General features: G+C 41.1%; 2 long non-coding RNA genes across 3 annotated transcripts in view; one reads left to right on the forward strand and one right to left on the reverse strand.

Moving 5' to 3' along the window:
* Positions 1 to 9,905: 9,905 nt before the first annotated feature.
* Positions 9,906 to 22,279, reverse strand: part of LOC125740802 (uncharacterized) — a 30,581-nt gene continuing 18,207 nt past the window's right edge. The window contains exon 5 of the long non-coding RNA XR_007397777.1: positions 9,906 to 10,011. This is a non-coding gene — a long non-coding RNA (uncharacterized LOC125740802). The remainder of the gene's footprint in view (positions 10,012 to 22,279) is intronic.
* Positions 15,185 to 20,898, forward strand: LOC125740803 (uncharacterized). 2 transcript variants are annotated; one of them, XR_007397779.1, is made up of 5 exons: positions 15,364 to 15,383; positions 15,666 to 15,769; positions 16,203 to 16,232; positions 16,989 to 17,057; positions 20,433 to 20,898. It is a non-coding gene; the product is annotated as an uncharacterized LOC125740803 (long non-coding RNA). The 2 variants fall into 2 exon arrangements; XR_007397778.1 differs by having other exon boundaries at positions 15,185 to 15,769.

The raw sequence follows: 22,279 nt of genomic DNA on the forward strand, positions 1-22,279 counted from the left end.
TCGTAGATTAGTTGCATGTTCAGCACAACACTGTTGTACTGAGCTGTTTTTTTGGCACTTTCCTGCTAGCTTAAATGAGTTTGGCCATTCTCCTCCAATCTCTCTCATTGCGTGGCTTTTTTAGCCACTGAATTGCCATTGGATGAATTTTGGTCTTCATCACTTTTGTACACTTTAGACACCGTAGTGCATAAAATCCCAGAAGGGTGACCGAGCTCAAACCACTACATTATGCACCAACGATCAGACCACGTTCCAAAGAATTTAGACCACGCGTCATAGATGGTGTAATGCCATATTGAAATGAAACACAAGGCCAAATATACAGAAGGCGTAACAAAGGACAGCAGGGTTGTTCCCTGCCTTGCGTCTGTAGCCTCCCGGATAGGCTCTGGACATCCACATGGCCCTGAACAGGACCAGCGGTTTCAGAAAATGGATGGATGGGTTGTGTTGTAATAAATATTGAGGTATTTAAAAAGCAGAAAATGTGTTCGATCAAAAGTTTGATCTCAACCTAGTCGACTAGCGATATAACAATTGCATGCATAACATGCGATGTTGGTATTAGTAACGCGCATCATCTAGCCCTGTAACATACTACAGCCATTTTTCAGTACAAAATACCCCACCTCTCTTTGTGATGTCATTCAGTGCCGGTACCTGTTTTTGCACCAATGGAAAACCAACATCTTGAAGTATCATACGTTTGGTACTTTTTTTGAAGTAATACAGTACCTGGTGCAATGGAATAGCGCTTTTGCGGAAAGAAAAGATCGAACAGAGACCGTCGTGTCATCAGGAGGGAAAGTCAGGTATATGTAGATGTCATTAGCATAATATTGACAACAGAAGCCATGTGACCGGATGATTAGCCTGCCCCAGGAGTTCACCCAGCCTGGGGTACCTGTACGGACTTTCATATACGTATGTTAATGCATACAGATTATATGCTCCTTCTCTTAAACCTTTCTTCAGTCAACTTGATATGCCGCACTAAACAGCACTAAGGATCCATAGGTCCATTCTAAGGAGAAGATACTTTTCACACACCGCAGTGCAGATGTGGTATGTGAAATCACGTAAACATAGGTCTTAAATAAAATCCTTTCAGAACGTGTTATGTCCTCCGCAGTGTTTAAGGAGCATTTGTAAGCCTACTGTAATCTGCCATACATAAAACATTAGCTGAACATATTGTGGACGTGGTTATACCAGCGACATATTTATTACAATAATGTTTGTCGCTTTAACGATTCCTTATGTGTATGTTTTCAAGCATCTCGAAAACAACCCAGTAGCTCCATAAAGTAAGATTGCAGAAATCAAAGGGAAAATATTCTGCTGAAATATGAAATGTTAAAGGAATGTTTCCTTCCCTACTTTCCTACGGCCCCTGTCTTCAAAGACACAGCCATGTATTATGGATAGCTATCATACTACATAGGGAAAGAGTCGGACTACAAAAATCATGCATTAAAACACTAGCAAACCTGTGTCTTTTTTCGAAGCTCAGTGTTTATCTTGGCCTTATGAGCTGTAATATGATGTAGCTTCCTCACAACCCTTAGAACCAACCTGCCAAGCTGTCAGATTGGGAAGGGCTGGATATAATTTAGGTGTTTATGATAAGACCAAACTATTTGAATATCTTTACATAAAGGAAAGGCCAACTTATTAAATATAAGTTAATGTTGACCACAATATATATATATATATATATATATATGGTTCTGTGCAGGCCAGTCAAGATCTTCCACACCAAACTCACCCATCCATGTCTTTATGGTTCTTGCTTTGTGCACTGGGGCACAGTCTTGAAGGAACAGGAAAGGGCGTCCCCCAAACTGTTCCCACAAACTAATAAGCACAGAATTGTCCAAAATGTCTTAGTGTACTGAAGCATTAAGAGTTCCCTTCACTGGAACTAAGGGGCCTATCCCATCCCCTGAAAACCAAACCATTATCCCTCCTCCACCAAACCTGCTGTCAGGCAGGTAACGTTCTCCTGGCATCCAGCAAACCCAGAATTGTCCATCCGTCTGCCAGACAGTGAAGCGTGCTTTGTCAATTCACAGAACACATTTCCACTGCTTCAGAGTGCAGTGGCAGCGTGCTTTACACCACTGCATCCGATGCTTGGCATTGCACTTGATGATGTGAGGCTTGCACACAGCTACTTGGCCATAGAAGCCCTTTCCATGAAGCTCCCAGTGCACAGTTTTTATGCTGTTTGTCTAATGTTAGAGGCAGTTTGAAACTTTTACGCACTATGCGCCTCAGCATTACCCCGCTGTTTCATGTATCATTTGATATAAGTGAGGTAGGAATGTATTACCCAGGTAAAGTGCTTTGGCGCTACTCTGTTGTGAAAGGCCCTATATAAAAACAAAATAAATTGAACTGAATCATCTTTTTAGGAAAGGTCCTCTGACAGCAGTGTATGATGGATAGATATATGCCATCAGTCATCCATTACACTGAAACCCAGCGTCCTGTCAGGCACAGCTCTTACCCAGCGAGCAAGGCCCTTGCCTGGGCAACCCATGGTAAAGGATTGGATCTAGGCATTCATTTACTGAAACAGCAGGAGGATCGAGAAACAGAGATGGTGACCAGAGTTGGTATGGTAGCTTAATCTTTACCTCCTGTTGGGTTGTTCCACTTTGTACCTAAAAAAAAAAAAAGATTTGGGTTGGGTTCAAGTTTTATGAGTCCAAAAGTACTATAAGTACTGGATGGTCCTACTTGAATAAATAATGTGTCTTTACCCAAATGCTCTGAGTCATAGTCGTGACGCATAACTCTGAAACTACACCTATTCATTTTTTGCACATTCTGCTTACATGCCAATTTGCATTTGTTGCACAGTAACCGTAGATGTATTAAACTATTTGTTTATTTTGTGAAATGCTACATATACTGTTGATGTATTATTAAGAGTGTAACTTTGTTAAAAGTGGTTATGGTGTTAAGTCAAGAGTCAGTTATGATGATGATGATGATAGCTATCAATAAAATGGTGGTAGTCATCAAGTTAAATTGGTAGAAGCACTTAATATTGTTAACATTTGAAGGCTTTCATGACCTGCCAGGTGGTGGCCAGTCTATTACCAGGCAATACACTGTATCATTGAATTTTCATATATTCATGGTATTCTAACCATGAATAGTCATCTGTTGAAGTGAGACCTTTCCATTAAATAAATACATTTTCAATAAATATCATTTGAAACCACATATTAACTGTTTGCTGACAATGCATTGATACATTTGCTGCTTTCATTTGAAGCAAGGTGCTTGTTTATTTTAAGCACCATATAATTGAGAAAGCAAGGCCACCGGTCCTGAAGCACGTAGCTCGGATTCAGGGACATTCTGCTGATCCAGGGATTTGAACCAGCAACCTTACAATGACAGCCATAATCCACACCCATAAAAAACTGTCTGTCTATCTATCTATCCATCTATCCATCTATCTATCTATCTATCTATCTATCTACTTTATTTGTTTGTTGGTTTGTTTGCTTGTTTGAGTTTGAGCTTTAATCTAAACCCAAAAGTTGCAGTGGTGAATCTTGCAGTGGTCACTAAAAAATGTGAATGGATGTGGAAGACGCACTGGAGATGGGCAGTTAGTGAGCTTGGTGACTTAACCCCTGCAGAGTTTCTAAGAAGGAATTTACTGCTCTAACATGCCCATAATCTAAAAACTAATCTATATCCAAAACAGCATTCCTGTGGAAGCAAAAACAGATTCAAACTGGCAAAATTCGTAACTTAACGTAAACACATTGCACAAGTACTTCAAATACTCACTTACTCCCACTCTAGCCAATACCGCGTCTGCCTTGGGTGTGTGCATAGTAAGTCATTGAGCTGTTCAATTAAGCTCATTTAACCTTTATGTTGGATGTCAGTTAAAGGATTTGACAAATGTAAGATATCGGTGACTGCGTAAATGTGTTGCTGTACAGGTTTAACTTGCATAGAGGGAATCTTTGCAATGCCTTCCAAACCACGCAGTCAACCCTGTCATATCCGTCTCCATTTTCACCTCTTCACCCTTCCCTTCCTCCTCATGTTCAGTCTTTAATACCCTCTGCCCTTCCATCCATCCATCCATCCATCCATTTTGTATTCTGTTTATCCAATTAAAGCTCCTGTTTTCGTTTGACCCTTCAACTCCATTTCCATATCTTTCCTCAAACTTTCCATCTCTGTCTCAGACTCCAGTTATTCCAGCTTTCTATCTCCTATCTATCGCTCCCATTTCCACATCTCCATTACAATCTCCCACCGACATTTCCCCACTCCATCACGCTAACCCTCTTTCTCTAGATCGACCTCTCCTTCACTCAAACCCCACAGTTCCATCTCCACCACTCCACCATTCATCACTCCAGCTCCATTTCCACCTCCCCCGAAACCCATCCCTCCATCTATGTTTCGCCTGTTCCTATACTTCTATGCCACACTTTGATTTCCAGAACCCAAGTTTTTGTCCGAATGTGCTCCTCGTGGAAGTTCTTTATCAGTTAGGGCGGGATGTGGGTAACCACTCTACCTGGCTCAACTTCCCTCCACACAGCAGTCTGCCAGCTAACAACTGCTCTGTGAAGTATGCCCGGATCTGCCCCCTCGTGTGATGAGGCCAGTATGGGGGGGGGGGGGGGCAAGGGAGGGGAAGGGGGTCGGACAGACCAGGCTTTGTGCTCTGCAAGGAAAGGAGGTCTCCGGGGACCATTCCACACTGAGCTGCTTGTTGCTCCAGGAGGTGGCAGGGGCAAGGGACCCTCAGTGTTTCCCCACAGCCACTAAACTGGTCCTCTGGTCTCAGGTTACACCCAGTAGGGCCTCACTCTCTGCCTGCTGAAATGCACATAATGTACTTATTCACTGGCGTGTCATAAACCATATGAAACGTTGGCTCACGCAGTCGCAGAGGTGTTGAAAGTCAAGCATTCCCGTTCCTCAAACATCAGTTGTCATGGTGAGCCCTTCCCGATATATTTGGGTTGAAAAAGCCTCCCTCAACACTCCCTCAAACATATCAACACCTCATGCAAATTATTGCCAACTTATCATTTGGCACATTTTGTCAAAATAATGGTCATCTCTTTTTTTAAAAACCAAATGGTTACCTACAACTGATATGTCAATGACAGATATGGTTGGCTTTAACATTATTGAAAATGCTTAACCTTTACACTCCTGGAGTTGTACCTAATGAATCCTTATCTGTCTCTTGTACTTTTTTTCGATGTAGACCTCATTCTGTGCTATTAGGTAGCTGTGCATGTGCAGAAAATGCTCAGGACGATTTTCAGGAAATAGATGCAAGTGTCTGGTCTCATAGTGTACTGCTGTATTTCCCAACCCCTTCCTTGGGGACCCCCAGACGGTCCAGTTTTTTTGCATTACCGGGAGCTGGGAGCAAAAAGTTGGTCTGTCTGGGGGTCCCAGAGGCCCAGGTTGGGAAACACTGGTGTAACATTCAGATGTGGCACTGTGCAGCACTGGATTCATCACTCAGAGATTTCAGGAACTAACATTATATCCATTATTCATAGTCCAACCAATCAAAGGTGATCAGCAAGGTGAGTCCCATGTTTGTTTGTGTCCATGGATACCATTCACTTGTAAACAGCAGAGAGGGTGCGAGGCTTTATCCAATCTAAAATATGCCACTCAGAGTCATGTGTGACTCACCATGACTCACCTTTTCATCAGAATCGAGAGCCCGTGGAATTCCACAGCACTGAATGCGATTAGTAGCTTGTTAATTTAACCGCCTCTCTTTGCCCATAAATGGCCTTCTCTCTCTTTTTCATTAGTGCCGTTGTTTTTGCTCATTATCAGCCTGGTGGGGCGGGGGGGGGGGGGGGGGGGGGGCGTCACACATTGCTTTGAGAAAGGGAAATTTATGGAGCACGAGAAGAAAAGAAAGAAAGAGACATAGGTTCCATAAATGTGCATATATGTATATTTATATTTTTTTGCTGCTACGCAACTTAGCTTTAGTCGCAACAGTAACAGAGGGATCCTGCTTTACAATCTGCAGTTGCTCTCTGTTGGTCCGGCTTGGCCTAGGTTGACCCAGTTGGATATAAGCTAGCAGAGCACTATTGCGCTCTTCTCAGATCATGCTCCGCTTTTCCCCAGGCAATTTCAAACTCCAACATCAACAGGAGCGAGTCGGTCAAATGCGGATTATGGCGTGAGAAACTCCCGATGGCTGCAATAAAATCGGAAGAGCCTTCATTTAGCCATTATGACGCGAACGTCATCACAGGGCTATGTGGACTTGACTGATCGATTGCCAGCATGCTTGTATAGCCAGGGACAGTGGGAGGAGCACTGGATTAATTGCCACGCCTACTGATGAGCCATAGTCAGAATGGCCATATATCACACTTTTCATTTGACACCACCGGTTTAAGCCGACTTGCAATTAAGTTGTTTAACTACAGCATAACACCCAGTAGGCATTAGAAACAATTACTCTTTCAGTGTGTCACAAGAAGGGAGGGGCATGGGGAGTAAGTCAGACAGGTAGCACTGAGTTCATTATTCCAGAGGCTTGTTTTTATTTCAGGGACTGTTCAGGTGTCAGTGTGCAGCCAAATGGATCGATCCTGAATGACAACTATTAAGAGGCTCTGCTATTGGACAGGATCATGGCTTTTCTCATAACGGGGAGAGTTCCACTAAAAGTTTCTCAGCAAAATTCAACCAAATTAAACAAACAAATAGACAAAAAAAAAAAAAACGAACCAATAAATAGAAACGAACAAACAAACAAGTAAATAAATAAATACCTTAAGAACTCAAACACCCCAGAGCCTTGACTGTTGATAGCCTTGGAGTTTGACGTTTGCAAGTGATCAGATCAGAAAACTGATGTATTCCAACCCTGACTCTGAGTCAGCTTTCTGTTTGCTCAGGGATTGCAAAATCAGCATGTGAGAAAGTGACTGGGACCTGTTGAGTGATGTGCAAGGTTATTTGCTGGCACTTTTAGAGCAAGATCATGTTATGTAAACAAGGGCACACAAACATATCCTCAGGATTTATCTGAAGGAAAGCATTCTATAAATATACAAATGAGCTAGATTTAAGCCCACATGTAGTACTTTTTATAATGAATACATTATGATTACTTGTTGGGCTTACCCTGTTTCCAGTTCCTTAATCTTTACTTGCTGATTAAGTAAGTGCTGCCCTCTGCAGGGAGAACTATGTGACGTTTTTGTGCATCATGAGAGTGCGTAAACGCAGTCTTTTTCTATGGAAGCTGTTACATTTAGATGATTTTTTTTGTTTGATAAGTAGTAAATGTACAAATAAAGCATGATTTCAAGTGTGTGATGTTGTCCCTGCCTTGTGTAAGTTTCTTTTCATAATCCAAAGTCAGCCATCTTGCATTGTGCTATATGTCCATTTTTTAAATATTTTGTTTTATTCTAATTCCTGGGTACTATTTAAAAATAATTACACTTTGAAATGCATGATAAATACCCTATCAGTCTTCAATATAGACATCACAATTGAGGTAAGTACCCTACTAGCTTTAAGTATAGGTTTTCACAGAAGTTCCAGAACCTAGTTCCTGGTTCCAAGTCCTTGGGACTTTCAAAACGCACAAGGAACAAGAAACTGTGACCTTTCAGCTAAATAAAGACGGACGTTACAAGACGTTGACAGGTTAAACTGCATACATAATTTTATGCAAGATTACACCACCACCACAAAACAATGTAGGCTGAACAAATTGGTTTATTAGGTATTTGGGGGATGGAATGTACGGTCCAAAAATATGGGGCAAGTCGCATCCAGTATAGGTTCAAAATGGGACACAGCATTTTATTGGCTTGCACCATGTTTAGAATTCTTTATTGAATTGAATTGAATAGATCTGGTCAGCAGATCATTCTTTCTTTATTCACAGAAAAAAAAACAAAGTAGTATTATTCCGCTAATATGCACAAGTTTCACTGCTGGCACTGGCTATACTGAATTTTCCAGTGCATAAATATGGAGAAGCAAGCAAAAATGTATACATTAATACTTTTAACATAATTCAGATACAAAAATAATTCCTTCTGCTCAACTTTTTCTCCACTGATTCTACCTCTTTTCCCCACACATCTGTGTAACTTCCAAGTTAGCACCAGTGCTTCTGGTCAACCAGTCATCAACATCATTTATTGCTTTACACCCTACCCATTAGCTCCTGGTTCAGTGAAACACACCTAATTTGGAGTAGGGACTTAAAAAAACAACCTCCAAGCAACTACAATCTGGTTGTATTACTGCGATGGAAATGCAACAAAAGTTCCTGGAAAAGATCCTGGTTCCTGAAAAAAAGTGCCGGTGATGGGAAAGCACCTATAGACACAGGCATTGAGATACCTACCCCACTCATCTTAAGTACAGACTCCACCACTGAGGTAGGCATCCTACTAGCCTTCAATAGAGACATCTGCACTGAGGTAAGTACCCTACCAGCCTTAAGTACAGATACTAGCGTTGTGGCCTGTAGCAGTGTCGCACTCTTTTTAGAGAAAAACGCTGGATGGTTGGGTAAATATGCCCTTTTCTTACAGGTGAGTGATGCACAAAATGGTCATTCATATAGTGGCAGAATGTGACTGCAGCGTTTCTGTGGTGAGTGTGTGCGTCCGTGGTTGAAGACTGATTAGCAGTGCTGTGGGACAGAAACAGACAGGCGACTCAGCTGAACTGGTCAGAGTTAATCACTGTGGTTTTATGCTGGTCAGAAGCCAGTGACTCTAATGCAGGGTTTGACTTCCAAGCAGGGTACAGATGCACAAATGAGCATGAAAGCACACACATACATCCATCTTCAAGCTACTTATCAGGGTCAGCTGGAGTCAAATCGAAAAGCATGGGGCACAAAACTGAGTCACATGCTGGACTGGATGCCAGTACATCTCTGAGTGATGACACTACTGGTAATTTAATTATGGTAATTAAACTAAGCACCTGTCAGAGGAAACTGGAGAGAAAAGAAATTCGGAAAACAGAGGGGGAACATGAAAAATCCACGTACGCAGGCAGAGACGGGATTCCAGTGTCGGGTCCTGGGGGCGTGAGGCAGACAGTCACTAAGCCACCATCCACAAGCACATACATACACCTACATTCACTAAGATACAAATATACACGCAAATGGAGACACGCTACCGCACACACAAATACATGCCCAGACATATACACGGGGGAGCAGCACACGCAGAGACTTGCTGTAGAGCCACACACACACACACACACACACACACACACACTGGACTTGCTGACTCTAGGAGAAGCAGAGTGTTCTGGCAGCCGCCCCCCCCCCCTCCCCAACCTAGTCTCCCTCATAGAAAACACACTCTGCACATTCTGCAGCCATAGACCTTTGGGAGGAAATGAGGAGGAAATTGTGCAGAAAGTGTAAAATTCTGCCTTTTCCCCCTGCTATTGTGCGCTCCAGTGAAAGACACCTTGTTTAAGGTCCATAAGGACCGTCCCGCTCGGCTCACGATTACCGGCACACTTTTTTTTACATTAATCTACCCAGGTCATGATCACACTCGTTGAGAATAGCTTCTGTTCCACTAATGCTGCATCACTAACATGGATTTTTCAGAAATGGACAAGAAGCATTTGAAATTCATCGAAATTGTATCAAAATTACAAAATGGTAAAGGGTCACATAAGATAAATTGCTGGTGGTTTCTGATGACACCTGCTTTTATTTCTATAACATTCGTGTGCAATATTATGATATTCATGTTAACACGAACCAAAACTGTACCCTCCTGATTCCATATTTTTAATACAATCGTTGTCAAGTTTGGTCTCAAAACTCTGCTCTGTGTCCCATTGAACTCACACCGGTGGGGTTGGTCTTGCACATGCATGGTGTCACTTTCACATCTCTGCTGGTGTTTGTCTGGGCCCTTTAGGAGCTGCTCCCAGCGAGCTTGGTGTCTCTGCCGTGAGCTGGAAATCAGAACATCATACCATGCAATATGAAAACCTCGGAATTTAAGGCAATGAGCAGCTAACATCAAAGATAAAGATCATCCTTGAACTAGGGAGGCTTGTTTTACTGCCAATTCCTGCGCAGAGCGATTCAAAATTGAATGATGGCTTGTATGTTGCTTTGGAGGGGGATTCCTGGCAATCCGACCATCATCATCATCATCATCATCAACAACAACAACAGGTCCAGAAAGTTAAAATCCAGACCAAGATTTTCTTTTAACCAACCAATTGAGTACTCTTTATAGTCAACTGGTTGGTTGAAACTACTGGTTGGTCTGGATTTTTCATTTCTGGACCAGAACTATGGACCTTTGATGATGATGATGATGATAAAGATGAAGAAGAAGGGGTGGCATGGTGGTGCAATGGTTAGCACTGTTGTTTCACACCTCTGGGACCAGGGTTCGAGTCTCTGCCTGGGTTGCATGTGTGTGGAGTTTGCATGTTCTCTCCATGTCGTCGTGGGGTTTCCTCTGAGTACTTTGGCTTCCCCCCACAGTCCAAAGACATGTTACTGAATTGCCCATAGGAGTGCATGTATGAGTGAATGTTGTGTGAGTGTGCCCTGCAATGGGCTGGCCCCCTGTCCTGGGTTGTTCCCCATCTTGTGCCCATAGCTTCCAGGATAGGCTCCAGACCCCCTGCAACCCAGAAGGATAAGCAGTTTGGAAAATGGATGGATGGATAATAATAGTGGTACAGATAGCATGGTAGCTCAACAGGAATTCTGCTTCCTCTTGCCTCCAGGGTTCAGTGTTCACATCCCACCTCTATGTAAGGCCTCTGCATGGTCTCCCCATGATACACACATGATCCCTTTTGTCTGACTGTACAAAGACATGAGGTTCAGCTAACTGGTATGTCTGCAAAGCACATAAGATCATAAGAAATTTACAAACGAGAGGAGGCCATTCGGCCCATCAAGCTCATTTGGGAAGAACTTAATTAATAGCTCAGAGTTGTTCAAATCTTATCTAGCTCTGATTTAAAGGAACCCAGCTTGCGCTACACTAACAGGAAGAGTGCTCCATACTCTAACTGCACGCTGTGTAAAGAAGTGCTTCCTCAAATTCATTTTAAAATGTTGTCCCGCTAATTTCCACCTATGGCCATGAGTTCTAGTATTTAAACTAATATTGAAGTAGCCATTTGGCTGAACACCATCCTGACCTGTTAGAATCTTATACACCTGGATCATGTCCCCCCTTAGTCTCCGTCGCTCGAGGCTAAACAGATTCAGCTCAGCTAACCTCTCCTCATAAGACATTCCTCTAAGACCAGGAATCATTCTTGTAGCCCTACGTTGCACCTTTTCCAAGGCAGCAATGTCCTTCTTAAGGTATGGTGACCAAACCTGCACACAACATTCTAGGTGGGGTCTTACGAAGGAATTATATAATCATAGCATCACCTCCCTTGACTTAAACTCCACACACCTAGAGATGTAACCCAACATCCTATTGGCCTATTTTATTGCTTCCCCACACTGGTGAGAGTGGGATATGGAAGCATCAACATGCACACTGAGGTCTTTCTTGTAATCAGCTACCTTTATTTCCATGGAACCCTTAAAATATCTGTACTTTATATTTCTGCTCCCTGCATGGATTACCTTACATTTATCTACATTAAATTTCATCTGTCAGGTATTAGCCCAGTCGCTAATTAAATCCAGATCCCGTTGTAGCCTCTGTGCTGCTAGATCAGTATCTGCTACACCACCCACCTTGGTGTCGTCTGCAAATTTAACCAGTTTACAGTACGTATTGGTGTCAATATCGTTAATGTAAATTAGGAACAATAGTGGTCCTAAAATTGAACCCTGTGGTACCTGGTACTCACATGGCATGAGAGCACGTATGTGTCTATGCGCTGTGAGGGACTGACATCCCATCATAGCTTTGCCTCCTGCCTTGTGCCTCGTGTTGCCTGGGATAGGCTCCAGGTTCCCACCAGCCCTGATCAGCATAAGTGGCTGGATGATGGATGGAGAACCACAATAACAATATAGACTTTGCTGGAACATCACAAGCAATACTGAAGGAAAGTGGGCTGGGGGGTTTAAAGTGTAGAGTGTGCTTGTTACTGATGGTCATGGTTGGATCTAACTTGCTGAAATGCATCTCCTCTGTGCAAAACGGGGGCTGGATTACGGACAGGGAGCCACGCTGGTGAGCACCTGTGGCCTGTACTACGAAGCAGGGTTACTGGCTTAGCGGAGTAACTTGTCGGATTTAAGCTCCCGCAGTTTAAATGGACTTCGTATTCCTTCACTTACATTTTGACTACCTCAAATCCGACAAGTTACCCCGATAAGCCAGTAACCCGCTTCGTAGTGCAGGCCACTGATCTAGCTACCAAAATGCTACTGTTTCACGAGAAAGATGAGCCCCCAGGGCGTTTGACTGAACATGCTGCTTAAAATGCTGCAATGAAGATGGGTGGGAAAAGTCAATTTAAATAACAGGATTTAATGGTTTGTATAATTTATGACAAATCATAAAGAGTAATGCAGGCATTTTCACAGGTGATAATATAATTAAAAACAATAATAATTGAGGTCCAAATTGAGGGCCAAAATTCCCACATAACACTGAATTAAGACAAACATCACTTATAATGATGAGGAAGAGGAAAAGACCCGGATGATGGAATATAAGACTAGGACAAAGATTAAAAGTAGAAGAAAACTTAAAATGAATGAGAAGCTGGTCTAACGTGTGAAAAAAAAAACATAGGAAGATGCTTAAATACAGATAATCTAATTTGAGATAAATCTGGATTTTGATCCTTTAGCTTATGAAACATCTGTATGTCAGCAGGGTGATGATTAGGTTACAGGTGTGCTACGTCAACGAAGAAATGTTCTGTGTTCTGTCCTGTGGAGCTTGGATTCATATATGATTAAATGTACAGCCCCATGCCTGTGTGACACTGATGTACTGTATTGCTCACTAAATTATATTATGGGTCTGTCTCCTGTAATAGCCCAAAAGCACTATCCAATATTTCTCCATTGCTGTTTAAAAATTAAGCATCGTGGTTGGTGCTGGTCGCTATGCTTTCAAATATATTTATCTTTTGATGGGATTGAGACTGGCTGATTCAGGGTTTGTGAAGATTCATTCATTGCCTCCTTTGTTATCCTGCCCCGGTGTCACCCCAACACTGCATGTGTGAGACATCGTCGCTATACACTAAGCTGCCCTCTTCACGTTAATAGTACAATAAATAGTTTAGCAACAATAATGCCGCCATACCTTTGTGAATGCTAATTTATTTGTGTGACTACTCAGTGAGATTTCAGTATTAATTACTTTGTTTACCGAGTCATAAATCCATTTTGTGGTAAGTAACAAAATCCTCTGTACAACACGTGTAACTCCTCTTGACTATGCAACGGATGATTTGCCACTGGGCTTATATCGAATGACTGCTTATTACACGTTATGTTATTTATATATAAATAAAAATCTAAACAAGCAAATAAATGAGGTGGCACGGTGACTCAGTGGGTAATACTGTTGCTTCACGCCTCCAGAGCTGTGGGTTGAAATTCCACCTGCATTATATCTGTGGAATCTACATGCTGTTCCTGTCATGCAGGTTTGCTCCTGCAGTTAAAAGTCATGCAACTGGACTAATTGGTGCCTTTAAATTACCCATAGTGTGACTCTGTATGTGTCCTATGATGGACTGGGATCTCTTACAGGATACACCTGTGCATCTTGCCATTGGTCAACCATTTCTCTGATATGGTTTCCTGTCAGCTCTTATCCGGCCAGCAAGGCCCTTATCTGGGCAACCCAGTGGAGGGAACTGGATCTAGGCATTCATTTACTGAAACAGCAGGAGGATCGAGAAATAGAGATGGTGGCCAGAGTTGGTATAGTAGGTTAATCTTTACTCTCCTGCTGGGTTGTTCCACTTTTAGCTTACAAAAATAAAAGCTTTCGTTTGGGTTCTGGTTTTATGAGTCCAAAAGTACCACAAGTACTAGTTATTTATCGCACCTGTGTGACAGTATTTTTCTGCAATCTCTTCCCTCTTACTCTTCCACACTCCCTCTCCCCCTGCCTCCTTTCCCATATGTCTCCATCTGCCCACCTCCCCCTCCCTAACCCAGCCCCCCCCCCCCCCCCCCCACATTGTCAAGACACCTGTTGAATAATCCTGTCTGCACGAAAATAATGGTGCTTTTTTAAAGTTGGAGTAATTTGTCAGGATGGTCTTTGTGGAATAGCTGCTCTGTGATAATGATGAGAGATCAGTCTCTGGCTTCGCCTCTTCCAAGGCTCTGTTTGCTGCCACGTCTAAAGACCTTCTTCAATATTATGACATGTGTCTCTGTTCGTTTGTTTAGAGCCGATTCTTTGTATCTCTCTGCCTCTGGCCTCAGATTTCTTTCTGCAGTTTTGTAATCTATTAGTTGTGGTCTTTTTATGGCAACTTGAAAGAAAAAGAACAGACACGTGTGTCAAAACTCTGTGCGAGAAATATTAACACTGAGACACTTGTTCCTCGCATGTTCCTAAACTATAATGCTTGCTCTTTATTTAAGGAGCCCTAAAATAATGACTGGAACATAAATCCTGAACACTGTGCAACAAAATGTCGGTTGATTTCTTAAAGACTTTTTAAATATGCTACAAATGTGATTCAATCCTCAGTTCTGTTGGTCAGACAGTATTAATATATTTTGTAATTAAACTACTAGATTTTGTAGTCCAGATAAATCTTACGCTCAGCTCAATACATATTCCACAACACAATACCACAGTAATAAAATAAATTTTTAAATAATTGTTAGTATTTCCATTGATGTGCATTAAATGAAAACAATTTGGGATGGCTCCCGAAGATAAGGCCTATAAGTGTCATAAATTCTTATGTAACCAACTGTCGTCCTTTCATTAGTACTTAATGTGTCTCCTTAATATACTACACGGTATAAAACGTTTACAAAGGGGAAGCAGACAGGACATGAAGCTTTGTGCAACAATTTCCTCTTTGTTCACATTTGGTATTGTTTCAATATATGTGCATTCACTGTACTACTAGCAAACCAGAGACTTAGACCCCCAGTGTGTTACTAAATTATAAAGAGAGAGCAGATTTCACAGCTGGAGAAAGGAAATGTAACAATGTAACAATGACATTGTCTTGTAGCATAAGACATGAAAGCACAACCGTCAAGCTATTCTGGGCTTAAAAGGCTGCTTCCTTTTCCTTTTTTAAGCATGTTTATTTCTTGCTTGGACATTATTTGGGGTATTTTTAGTATATATGAAAGGCTTTCCTGGAAACCGAGGCGATGGAAACCCAGGGTGAAGATCTTCCAGAGGGGAAAGGCCGACGCAAATCAGATGAATGACATCAAACACATAAAAGTATACTATAGTGTGCATAGGGTGGATATATCACACTGAGTATAATGTATATCATTAATCATTGTGTGTACGATGCTGTTTATGATGTATAGCAATATGTTGGTATATTTAAAATGACATTCATGGCTTACTGTACACTCTATCTACGGACTGTATGTGCTGCACGCATTGGGACTCCGCTGGGTTTACGCTTTGCCATGTCTGCGTTTTGCGTGTCAGTGCTCGCTCAGAAGCATGTGGGACAGGTCAGACGCGATGGAGCCACCTCCGGTCCAAAGGCATCCCAAGCAGGGACACTCCTCATTTTCACTTGTTCACGCCAGGTTTGCGCATTTCCTTTTAAGTCTTATTTAACAGATTCCTATTTAGACAACGTTTAAAGCTTTTAAAAAATGTTTAAAAGTTTAAAGTTTTTTTTTTCCCTGAATCTGACAAAACAAAATACTACAATGTACAGATCCATGCAGCAATTTCTTAAATGTGCTCATACTACACGGTAACAGTTCTTCCGTATTCTGCTGTAATTCGAATTCTACCAGCTCGTGGATGCATTTCAGAAGTGTCCTTGTGTTTGAGTTATTTGTTATTTTCATGTTTTATTGATAAAAAAAATCTTGACTTATAATATGAAGAAAGCATTGCACATTTAAATATTTGAGTAGACAAGCAAATCTCTTTTCATGCCCTGGAGATCTGATGAAAATGATGCGTGTTTGTTTATTTATTTTGTCCTGAATTGACTTCTTCTGTTTGCAGACTTGGCCGAACTCCCAGGCTGCAAAGCAGGTAAGAATATCTGCCAGGACTTGATCCAGCACCCTGAGGCTCGCAATCCGGCTCTGTGAAACCTTAAGCACTCTTAGCACGCTGACAATATTACACAACTACAATGACTCTAAATATCAGAGCAATTTGCTTGATTTATTTTGTCAAGTCTGACTAGATCCGGCTCAACTTGTTTAATCCCAAGTGTGTTATTTTCATTCTCTTGTGTTCTGCAAATTCCTCGTAAAATAAATTAAACGGCACAAAGGTACGATTATATTATTTTTGCATATACTATAGATGCTTATCTGTTGGTGTGGATCTGTGTACGATCATCCCTCTGCAAGACGTAAACTACCCTGGGATATATTTCTTGTTTAAGCTTTCAAAATAAAGCATGCTTGGTTGGCTTGGTGAAAGGTGTTTCATGTCCTCTATCGGCCAAACCAGCTTCAATCTCTATTCACGTTCCACATAGCAATCAATGATTATCGCAAAAACACATTCTTGGGTGGGGCCATGATTATTAAAAGTATCTTGGTTCAAACAATTAAATCTGATTTCACAAATGCTGTTTGTACATAGTTGTTAAACAGTCATAAAGCCGTCATTTTCCTACAACAATGTCGCAGATCAATTATTTAGGATTTCATTAATCCTGGAAAAAATGAGCTCACTTCATACTCTGACATGCAGGTCATACTTGCAATTTTTCAGGAGCTTGTGACGCACTGAGGTGTGTTTCCACTGAATCTCGATATTCTTTGTGTGATATAGGAGTGTAAGGCTGGCTTTCACAATATCGGAAGCACTGCATCAAAGGTCACTGCATTTTACCACTGAAAGGTAAGAACATAAACAGAAAGGTAGTAGTGACATATAATTCAAAAAATCATACAAAGGAAAGGTGAGATAACCTGTCACACAACTGCATTTAACTATTTAACAAATAATTCTAAGAACTGAGCATTTAACAAATAACCGGCTAAACTGGATGTAAATGGTAGTCAGAAGGCAAAAGCCATTTATAAATATGCATACAGATACTGTACTTGCAACGGCATTTAACAGGGACCTCTCTGAAAAGTATAGAGATATATTGAAATATTTATCAGAATGTCAAAACCTACAGTACATATGATCAGGGTTTAAATACAGATTGATGCCCCTGGAGTCTAACGCCGACTCCTTATGTCCACCTTGCGTAGTGCAGCTCCAACTCCTTCAACCTCGGTCTTTTTATTCTTAATATCCCAAAATTTAGTAAAGAGTCAAAGTCAGAGGTTTAATAAAAGGTCAGTTTTTTTTTTTCCTATAAATCACTTTTTTTTTTATCAGCATTAATGTTCATTTTCATTAGCAGCTCTGACATTCATTGCCCAAGTAGATGAGATATTCCTTCATGACACCTTGATTTATGTCCCGTGTTTTTGCGTTTTCACTTATTTCACTTATTGAACTGATGCCAGACTTCGCTTTCTAGCTAGACTCTTAATGCGTTTTCATGGTGACAATACAAATAGATAAGTATTAATATTACTTGTAGTGATAACCCATGCATATTTAAGTTTCATTTACATTTTAGACAAAATTCAAGTACTATTTTATGACATGATCTGTACAATTACCATATAAAAATGGGTTTGTAATCACATTTTTTAGTGTACTTTGAATTGCTTTAGAGTAGTAGCATGAGGTGTCGAGAAATGAAAATACTGCACTTTTAAGATTGTGATCATAAATACATATTATAACTAATAGACTAATGTACTGTAGAGAATGCTTAGTCAGGACCCCCCTCCCCTCCTCTCTAATTCTGATCTAACCCCTGCGTATGATCCCTAACTTTCTAACATTAGTACCACATAAATTAAATGATTCAAGCAACTATGATGCAGAAGGAATCTCATTCACAGGAAGTGGATGGAGAAATATTTTCCGGCAAAATAATAAAGCTATACTCCTTGCCAATCCACAGAGAAATAGGTTAAATGTCCCCAGAGACATTCAGTACCCAGCAACGTAGCCCCCAAATTATAGACTGAGAGCAATCAGTATTTGAACAAGAGTGGCAGAGACTAATATATTGATGTTACTCATCACATTATTCACCAGGTAACACAATGTACCATGATATGTAGACAAAGTAAAATAAATCCTACAACCACAGGCTGAAAAAGTTGTATAGACGGTGAATGGTATATAACACAAATGATTTATATAATGAAAGTTATGTGCATAGACATATAGAATGTAGTAACTTGGGATGTTGAGCTTAAATGCATCTGTGACATTTTGACTCCTGTATATGACCATATTTGGATTGTTAGTATTAGACATTTGTCATTACCAGCTCATGGGTCTCCTGAGTCCATAGAGTGCTATAAATCTGGTGCTAAGGCCTTAAGCCTGCCACTCGCCAGAGAGGAATACCCAGTGTGGGGTCTTTGACTGCTGGGGAGTGCCATAACCTCGACCCCCTGGCCTCCCAGGATCTGGTTCTGCACCATTTCTCATTCACCAAGGTCATAAATGAAGACGTGAATCAATATGAAAAAAAGAGTTAGTGAATGTGTCAGTGAACCTAAAGGGAGAAACAAAGAGCTGAAAGCAGGAGCAACATTTCTCCTTTTTTACTTCGTTTCCATTTTAAACTACAAACTATTTACCTTGAATTGATGGCATGTTTTTCCAGTAATGAATAACACACATAAAAAAAATATTTAAAGCAGTCATATAAATGCATTATAGATACTTACATAATGCATTATAATGCATTCATAAAGTATTGCAAACGCAGCTCTGTTATAGATGAGACCTTCATAAAGCATTTGTAGTGCCTAATAAACATGGATATAATATGTCATGTCAATTTACAAATAGTTATACTTGAGTTTGTAATACTTTTTGAATGAGTTATAATGCATTATAATGACTACTTTAAATAAAGTTTAACCAAAATATTTCCTAATTGAAAATACTACTCCATAAATCCATCTGTCTTTCTGCTTGCCAACTGTAGGGTCATAGTGAACCTTATCCCAAGGAACTTATCCCAAGGAGCACAGTTAGGGAGCCCGGATAGGATGCCAGTCCACATGTTTTTGGGCTGTGATAGGAAACTGAAAAATAAAAGTCTACATAACCACAATCAAATCCCAAAGCAGTTCAAAATCATTATGTTAGGTGAACTGATGTCTCTAACCTGCCGTAATATGTGAATGGGTGCGTGTATGTATGCAGTGATGAAACGCAGAAAACACCAAGATGGCGCCAACGAGGACGTCTGCTGAGCTCCCGCTGGTTTTCCCTCTTTTTTTAACTTTATTTATTTATTGTTGTTTTCAGTACTTTTCAATATCTGTACTGTTCAATCATTGATCAGTTACGACCAACAATCACCTTTGGACATAAGATCGAATACAGGCACCTTTAAAATGACTCAAAGAATCTGCATTCTGCCACCCAATTTTAACTGTTCCCGGACAGACGCAATGCTGCAGGAAGGTTGGGGTACTGTATGTGCAGGAGCCCTGATTAAACTGAGGCAACTGATTTTCAATCCCATTCACTTAAATTCATTTCAAAGCCTGCATCTGCTGCTGTATGTGCGACTGATGTGCATTTGATGAATAAACTTTGATTCCATACACCATCCTTTGGGGGGGGGGTGCCCCCTCTCTCATACCCTATGCAACCTGGGACCAGATCACTGCAACCAGAGGCCAGACAAATCGCATGTTAGATGGACTTATAATTCCATTTTATAATTTATTATGGGACTGTTATTAAACTATAACTAAAGGAATGTTTCCATCGGTTGAGTGTCTCATGCACTTTATTTGCAATCCTATCCTCTCTGGACACATGTAGAGTGGAAACTGATGTGATGCATTTTTATTGCTTTACTCCGCCACTCTCCAGTGGTGGTGGGACTTCCTTACAAGGAGTTTAAAAAAAAACAACAAAACATTAGTGTCACCAATCACATGAAACCCCACCTTCCTGGTGTTCTCTGATTTGGCTAAACAATTACGGCTCCATAACTTTTAGAGGCAGAAGCTTTTGATCCCCTCTTAAGGTCCAAAGTCTTTAAAGTATTTATCATTTATCTCCTCCTTCCCTATATTCTCTTGCGCTCTCCCCCCTCCACCCCCCAGTGAGAGCCATTAAAGAGTAAGCTAGAAGCCTTTATTTGTCTCTCTCTTTTATTTTTTTAAGACTAACAGCCTGTACTGTAGAGACTGGCATTGCCTCTACACCAACAGATGAGTAACGGGCTGTTCCAGATGATAAGGACTCATGGGGAACGACGGACGAGAGGAGAACATTTTTCTGACACGATATTCCGGAGCTCACTGATCACCCAGGAGTCACTGGGCCTCTCCCACGCCCAGTACAGTGGGCTCGAGCTGCGGGGTGACCGCAGTGTCACTTTCCAGTGGGCTGACAATGGAGGAGACAGCAGAAAGAGCAGAGAGAGAGAGAGAGGCGGAGAAACAGCCAAGGATGCCGTTTGATTAGTGGCCACAAATAAGCCAGGGGGAAAAATCTGAGGAAATTCCTCTGCTTACATTTCTGTGACATCGCTGTTATTTATAGTAAATGTAATATTTTGCTACTTTTCTTGTGAGAGAGAGGCGAATTAGCCGAGCAGCAGCCAGATATGCTGTGTTACCAAAATGTCTTTAATATAAATGTTTTCTGCTGCTCTGAGGTGTGGTGGGGGGGGGGGGCATTCAGCTGCATCTTGCCTGGGGCGCCAGAAAACTCCCAGGGCCGAAGGAGCTGCGGAAAATAAAGAGAACGAAAGAATGAAAACGAATGGGATAAGAATGGAAAGGAATACAGAAAAGATGAAAATAAGTGAAATGAATAGCTTCAGCTATTGTTTGTGATATTTACTGGGCATGTATGGCAAATAAATAGCCTTTTTGTATTTTATTTATTTACAATAAATTTATTTACAATATATTGTATTGTATGTATATTTGCAGATTTTGTTCTTTAGTCAGTAACTTGCAGTTTTCATTCTTTTCAAAGGGGGCATTTCTCCTGCAATACCTTTCATGCTGACCAGTGCTTTGCATGAAGGTGCTCACCTTCACAAACCTTTACTAAATTAACTGAATTGTAGGATGCGATGAGTATTAATTTATGCAGTTGTAAATGCCATGAGTTATTTACAATGTTTGCAATAACAGCAGCATATTATCATAATTATATTATTAGTATTATCATGTTTGATTTGCTTTAAAAATGTAACTGTTTAATTATTTCGGGGGAAAAGGGTAGTAGCTGCTCTATGAAATTGAAATAAACACATGCGTAGGAGCTAGAGGCTTTTTTACTGCTATGATGATATTTCTGGCTTTGTTTGCTGTGCTAATTTTAAACAAAAGATCTAGATCCTGCAGCCTGTCCCAGGAACTGGATGGACTGGATGCCAGGCCCTCACAGGGCACCCACACTGTGGGCTAAATCGAATCGCCAAACGGCATGTTTGACAGCCGTGGGAGCATCCCACACATCAGCACAGGGGCAGGATTCTCTCAGAGTGCGTGTCCTTAAACTGAAATGAAATGTATGTATGTTCTCTGACTCCCATCTGAATTAATAGACGTTAACAGAAAGACTTTGACCGAGACCCTGGGCTTATCTCTAACCCTCATCTTTCACCCACACTACACCCCTAATCTCCATTTCTCTCCTCAGCATTTCCAAATGAACATTTCCCAGAGGGGAGCGCAGGGTAACAGAGGGCTCAGTATCTGTTTGTGACTGATTAATATGAAGACAGATAACTGAGTTTGTCCGCCTGCATTTTTGGGTCTATTAATACCTCAGCTGGAGAGATGACCTCCTCTCCTAACATCATTAACATCTCTTTCTTCCTGCTTTACTGGTCAACACTGCGATGAATCAACCGGCAACCCAAATAGACATATAAACACATTTCTGACTCCGTGCTAGAGCGAGAGAGACCGACTAGCCCAAAATTCCACGTCTAGCACAATACGCAAGGCAGAATGTGACAACTTGTGTGAGGCTTCTCAGCCACTGGAGGT

This window comes from Brienomyrus brachyistius, chromosome 4, assembly GCF_023856365.1.
Source record: "Brienomyrus brachyistius isolate T26 chromosome 4, BBRACH_0.4, whole genome shotgun sequence".
NCBI lineage: Eukaryota > Metazoa > Chordata > Actinopteri > Osteoglossiformes > Mormyridae > Brienomyrus > Brienomyrus brachyistius.